This window comes from Quercus suber, unplaced genomic scaffold (genome assembly GCF_002906115.3).
Source record: "Quercus suber isolate HL8 unplaced genomic scaffold, Cork oak 2.0 scaffold_61, whole genome shotgun sequence".
Lineage (NCBI taxonomy): Eukaryota > Viridiplantae > Streptophyta > Magnoliopsida > Fagales > Fagaceae > Quercus > Quercus suber.
In genome coordinates, this window is record NW_027069526.1 from 786199 (window position 1) to 793500 (window position 7302).

General features: G+C 33.0%; 1 long non-coding RNA gene across 1 annotated transcript; it reads left to right on the forward strand.

The window, feature by feature from the left end:
• Window positions 1-251: 251 nt before the first annotated feature.
• Window positions 252-4225, forward strand: LOC111992820 (uncharacterized). Its single transcript, XR_002880900.2, has 2 exons — window positions 252-516; window positions 1765-4225. It is a non-coding gene; the product is annotated as an uncharacterized LOC111992820 (long non-coding RNA).
• Window positions 4226-7302: the final 3077 nt, after the last annotated feature.

Consider the following 7302-nt stretch of genomic DNA (forward strand, 5'->3'; position numbering starts at 1 on the left):
GGTGTTTTAATTAAGTATGATGCATGAGATGTTATAGTTGTAATTCCACTCACACATGCAACCAATTGAAATTCAACACATGTAAAGCCAAAGCATCATGCATGTTGACACATGTTATCCCCTTAAACTCCAAAGACCAAGACTTGGCTAGCCATGCAATCACCAAGTGCCACCTCATTTCTTCTTTGGCTTTCTCAAGCAACTAGAACATCCAAGAAGCCTCTCTATTCCCACGGGTAAACACAAATAAGTGTTTCCTCACCTCACTTTACTCTCTTTTCTCTTAAGGAATGAGCTAGGAAGCTCTCTTGAGTCTTTCTCTCAAACGCACAGTCAACACCTCAAAAGGAAAAATAAAGCTTCATATAATTTCTTCTTCATACTCTCTCAAAGAAACTAGAAGACTCAAATACTCTCTCAAGCTCTCTACCTCTTCGAGTTCAGCCAATAGAAAAGGGAAATCCTTTCATCCAAGAGTGATTTTATTTCTATTTCCCCTCAAGAACTAGAAACTTGGTAAGGGTTCTAGATACTCTCATCTTAGAATACATGATTTCTTCATGGAATTTTTAGTAATGGTATTTGTGGTTTGTAAAATTAGGAAACTTGTAAGTCTATATATATATATATAGTGTTTTGAGATGCTTTGAAACTTTTTTGGTGATTTGTTGAAGGTAGATTAGGGTTTTTACTAATTAATGATTGTGTATGACTATGGAATTAAGAAAAAGTTAGGATGAGTACTTTTGATGTTACTGCTGGGATTTTTTGTTGTATGTAATTTTGCTACCAATGGTTAAATGACTGTATGTAAGTGTTTTATAACATGTCTAATGAGTGTATAAAAATCCCTATATGAAAATACCATCGTTTGATAATTGTTTGTGAATTTACAAGAAAATGTTTCAGAGCTGTCACTGTAACAGATTCTGTGTTTACACATGATAAATTTGTATTAAATTGTATACAATGAATTAGGATGCTAGGGGTAGTTCTTATGAATTTTAAGATACGTATGGTTCTAATGGAAGTGGTTTCACAGCATTTGAATTAATATAAAAATAATGGTTTAATTTCTAAATTGCATGAAATTCTGTCAGGACAGATTTGAGTATGCTTTATTATATGATTTTTAGTAAATTATGATTTTATGCTTTGACTCCAAAATTGATATGACTATACATCCAGAAGAATTTCTCTGTAAAATTGCATGAAGTTTTGATGTGAATTGATAGCCCATTTGTATTTTATAAGTGCAGCATATGCTGCTGGAATAAAATAGTGAACAGTAAGGGACATGCCTAAATTTGAGGATTTAATTCTAAAGTTGGGGTGAATGATTTGAGCTATAATTTATTATGCTCATCATTTGGTACGTTTGAATCATGGCTAAATTTTGTATACTTTGGTTCAAGGTTTAGTACTCAAAGGAGGGGTTCTAAACCATTCAACTGTTGTTTTATGAGGCTGTTTTGTTCATGTTGTATGTTGCCTTGTGTAAGTTTATGCATGCACCTTTGCTTCTAATCTCAAAGCACCTTTTGAAATGAAGTTGACTCTTCTAGAGATGTGAGATTAATGTGAGAATGTTGGTTTCTCTATGATTTAGTACATTGTGTTATTTGATGAATGTATCTTGTATTTGGGGAACCTCGTTGAGGTGGTATTAGGATTTCCTTTATTTTAAGATATATTTTTTGAGATGAATGTGTAAGTTTATGATAAGGAACAATTGATAGTAATAAGCTTTAATATTTGGTTCAGGTGTTACCAGTACCCAAATCTAAACTCCTTCGATTGTAGGCTTTCGGTTCCTCTGCTTTCAGGTAAGGGATAAGTTATGAGCATTTGGTAAGTCATGACATTATTTTAAAGTGTATGAAGCATTAAAAGGGTTTTTGATTAGAGGTATGGCATATAAGTATGTTTCAGACGAAGATATGTTCGTGAGCTTTCGAAACCCTATGTATATGATTTAAGCATATTGATGCTATTATTAATTCCACGAACATGATGTTTAAAGAAAATAATGGAAATGCATTTATTATGAAATATTATGCAAACTATGAATTTCAGTATGATGTATACGTAAGAAATGTTTTCGGGTTAGGTCCTCTGATGATCTAAACTCTGCTAGTAGGGGTTTAATTATTGGTTTTCCATGGAAAATGTTATCTGATTGGCCATTAAAAGTGGGACTCACTCTGCTATACTCGCCTTTGTTGGTTACGGCCAACTTGTGGAGGAAGTCAACCGACCCCCATGGTTGAAGATATGTATTATGATGTGATCCCGGGAATACCTAGCATTGTTGGGAATGCTGGATGCCTAGCACAGTGGTGCTAGAAGCCTCCCAAATAATTACAGACTTATCAATTATGGACTAACCAATATGTTATGAACAGCTATATTATTTTATTGATCATAAGAGAATGATTTTGTTTAAATGCATTATGAAAAGTTAAAAGCTCTCATGTAAAGTAAAGAAGAAGTTTCTGATGAAAAGAAAAGATGTTCTTAAAAAATAAGAATTTCTAAAGTTCTATTATGTTTTAAAGATAAAGAATCTAATGAAAAAGTTTTAGTGTTCTATAAAGATAAAGCTTTTGAAGAAAGTACAAGTTTATGTTAAAAAGTTATCAAATATCTGTTCTTTATGAAACGTTAAGTTTTATGACTGTGAAAATTATAATATTTTACAAGAAGAAGTTTATAAAGAAAAGTTTTCTTATTCGTCAAGATGTTTCTAGTTTAAGACAAAGTTATCAATTATCTAATTTAAGTTAAAATGATTATTTTGTAACGAGAATATATATATATATATATAAACAATGGGGAAGGGACGCACAGCTGAAGAGATGGAAGCATAGTATAACATATTGAAAGTAAAGTAAGCAAAGTAGAACTAGCCAAGAAAGCAGTATTGCAAGATATAATCAAAATAATTTAAAACAATAGTAAGGTGGTAGAACCAGCCAAGCAGTATATATATCAAAGTAATTAAAAATTAGAACCGTCCGAGATGGCAGTAACAACAAGTAGTATATTGAACTAAAAACTGAAAATACTTGTTATTGAAAGTAGAATAAAACACTTATAGCAGATAGTAGTAGTTATAAGATCTCAACAGAATAGGTTAACAGTTACAAATCTTGAACTAGTCTTAGTTACAAGTATTGTAGGGAAATAGTGGTAGTAGGAACTCTCTAACTCAAAGGAAAGCTTCTAAAAGAAAGAAGGTTTTCTAAAGAAGAGAGTTATGTTCTAAGCTTAAAGGACAACCCCCCTTAAATAGGATAAAATTCAAAATGAATAGTGTCATGAACAGTAAAATGTAAATAGTGTCAGTGAACAGTAATCCGTGAATAGTAATCTGTGAACAGTGTTTTTTCACTTTTTTGACTAAAAAATCAGCAGCAAATTCTTGTTATTTTCTTCAATCTATGGTGTCAAGACTTTGCCGGAAGAGAACATGAGAAGACCAAAAGTAAACTCCTTTTTCTTTTTAAAAAGAACATCATTATGAACTTAAGGAATTTCTATATTCCAAAGGACTTGTCAAAAGAGTATGGGATGCATGGGACTTCACAGTAGACACATGGGACTTCTCGATAGAGCATGGGACTTCACAGTAGACGTATGGGACTTCTCGATAAAGCATGTGACTTCACAATAAAGCATGTCAAAAGAGTAGCATGGGATTTCATAGTAGATGCATGGGACTTCACAGTAGAGCATGAGTAATCATCATAGCATTTTTTGAATATTGTAGCATTTTTGGCCATTGTGCGGGCCAGACAAATAGTATTAATTACCAATCAACTGCTAGATCAGGAGTATCTTGATCAAACAGTTTTTGACTATAGGAGTAGCATGGGAAAATAACTTTATCAGTGGGAACCATCAGACTGACTAGAATCTCAAAACAGTAGTGCTGTAGCAGTAACAATAACCAAAGAAGGCCACTCATTAATTAGTGGAAGAAGCATCAGATAAGGATCCCATGGAGGATCATCATCACATTCATGCTCATGGTAGATAGCATATTGATTACAGAATTCACAATATAGAATTGGCTCAAACACTGGCGTTCTTCCTGGGATAAGGAGACTTCTTGGATTACAATGATAAGCTATCTGTAAACGAGCAATGGCATTAGCATAGGGTCTGGGACCAAAAACAAAGATTCTATCTGTGCTTACTATGAAATGATAATCTTTCTATAGGTTCTGAGCAACATCAATAATTTGGTTATTAAAATAATTTCTCCAACATTTTGCAAAAGCATAAGGATCATTAAAGGACAACTGAGAATTTCCTTCAAGCCATTATCCTTGGTGAGTATGTCCATTGATGAGGATGAGATGCTTTGAAGGTTGGACATTCATCCAGTTATCTCTTTCCCATTTCAGCAAAGTGCTCCAGCATCTGATGAAAACAAAAGGACCTTTAAATCCTCTAATAGCATTTTGAATAATTTGTGGAAGCTGGCTAGCTCGGTAATGGCTTGTTAATTTTATGAATCTAATAAAGCCATATTCAAACATTTGGGAAAGGCAGTTAGGATCTCTATAATCATCATCATCTGAATCATTAGCAGCATATGAACCATCAGCAACATATGAACCATCATCATAATTAATTAGGAGACAAGGAAATGGGTGTTTCTTTTCATACACTCTGAGAGTACTCCCAAAGTGTTCTTCCCATTCCAGCTGGATAAATACGTTATCAGCTTCATCTAATTCATCAGGATCAGGAATAGTGGTTGTAACAAGTTTCTTGAAATATTTGAACCAAGTCATAAGACCTGAACATAGCCTTACTTTTCAGAATACAAGATTATATATCTGTAGGCAAGTTGGCAATAGCACTTCTTAACCAAGATTGGGTCTTAAGACTTAATCTAGCATAATCAGTGCCCATTATAGTCCTTTTATCGATTGAATGGATTTCCTCTTTGCCAAAGAGTTGACTAATGTAGGCTTCAAGATGGCTTCTAAAAGCCTTATTTTTTGAAACAAGGTTATTTTCTGAAACAGGGTTATTTTTTGAAACAAGGTTAGTATAGTGGCTCATATAAGCCTCATTTTAAGCAGTAAGATTAACAAGGTGGATCTCTAGTGCTTTGAGGGTTTTCTAAAATAGGTTATGATGGTTTTTAGTAAAAGCAGCTTGAATGTTATCAAGAATAAATTTGATGGAATTTGGTAGTTCTGAATAGGTTCCATTATGGAATTGTAATCTTCTAGACAAAACTTCCTGCAAAGCAATTACCATATCACCACTGGAATATGTCACCTCTACTGGGACAAATTCCTGAAGGGATGTTGATCCACTGGGTTTTACCCCAGAAGATGTGCCTTCATGCATTTTAAAAGAATAGTCCTGTGCAGGAGCTTTTCCTTTGTTCTTCCTCTCTGCCAAGGAAGCCATAATAATCCACTTATTAGTGGTATAAGTATAATAATTATTTTTATTATTATTCCACTTATTAGTGGTACTTATTTGTGTCTACCCGAACCTTTGATACTTTGTTGTTATGTTCCCTTCTTACTGTCGTTGGTGCCACCCTAAACATAAAATGAATTCCCAGAACCAAATTGTATGGCCCGTTTGAGCCAAGAGAAGGCATGTAGGGCATGAGAGGTATAGGGTTGCTTAGGGTATGTGTTACGAAATGCAACGGTTGTGAGAAAAACATGATAATTGAGTGTTAAACCTAGGATAGTATGGATAAGTTGTGGAGATCCAACTCCTCTGTCAACTCTAGGATTGGTTGTCCTCCTAATATTGTCAATGAAAAAGATACATTGTTGAAGATAATGAGTTTCCTTATTTCCAGAAATGGAATATCCCTAAAGTTGATACTAAAACTATTTACAAGACTAGTTTTGTTGAATCTACTTTTCATCCCATTTTCAAAGTTAGGACTGTTGAACAAATATTTTCTATTTCAAAAACCCATGAAAAATGTTTGTTTTCTAAGAGAAATATTAATGATTTTCTTGCTAAAAAACTTAGTTATTTGCATATTGGTATGGTTCAAGTTGTTGTTAAACCACTCACCAGAAAAGGAATAAATGTTTCTGTTCTCATGTGTTTAAGAGTTGCTAGATTTAAGAACTTTAAAGATAGCATTCTTGGTATGATTACTGTTTCTTTGTATGATGGTCCTGTTTATTTAAACTATTATCTTGATATTACTCTTGCTTTGGATGATCCTATTATTGTTAAAGCTTTAACTTTAAATATTGCTGCATCTGGTTATCACATGGAAGAAGGTAGTAAATCTTTTGCTTTGATTTATCACGTTTATTATAGACTTCTGGGTACTTAATTAAGCCCTGGTGCTAAGATCAATAGACAACCTTCTGGTAAAACAATGTTAATCACATGTTCAACTCCTGATGCTAAAGTTCAAGTTCCAAAAATAATTCAATGGCAAGATGTCAAACTTCCCACTGAATGGTTGTTGGAACAAGAATCCCCTGTTGCTAAACTTGTTTTTGATGAGCTAGATCTCACACATATTCAACAATATTTTGATGGTACTGTTAAAATAAGTTTTCAAAACAATCAATCCTAGAGGATCAAAGAAGGAAGACATTCCTTTGCTAGATCTAAAAGTATTTCAAAAAGAGATCAAGATCTCAATGAATTTTTATAAAAGAGTCTTGAAAAACCCACTGATTTAAAGCTAAAAGGTGTTTCAAGTGATAAATCTCAAATTAGCTCTGTTTTCTATTCCACTGAACCTGAACCTTCTTCTCCATATGGCAGATCTGCTAATGAAGAAGAAGAGGACAATAGATTTGTTTGTCCATCTGATTCTGATTTTCCTCCTATTGAAAATCCAATTTACCAAAACCAATTAAGAGTTTTAAATGTTTTGGATGAAAGATTTGAAATTGATATGGTTTCCCTGTATAATGAATTCATGCTAGTTAAAAACAGAAATAAAAGAAAATATTACCAAAGTAATTTTGCTCAGTCTAAGAAAGACTGTGTTAAAAGGAAATGGTTAGAAAATATGAACCAATTGAAAAAAAAATATTTTGTTTTTTGATTTTCTTGAAAACCATTATGTTTCAAAAGATGAAGTTTCAAAAAATCATTTGAATGTAATAAAGAAATCAAATTTTGTTAAAGAAGATAAAACCACCATTAGGTCTAGTCATCCACCTCTTGAGACAATTTTGATAACTACTAATAAGACTAATGTCAAAGCTTCCCCTTTCAAAATTGCTAATGATCAAACTCCCATTGTTAGTCTTATTGAACAAAACAATTTTACTAATG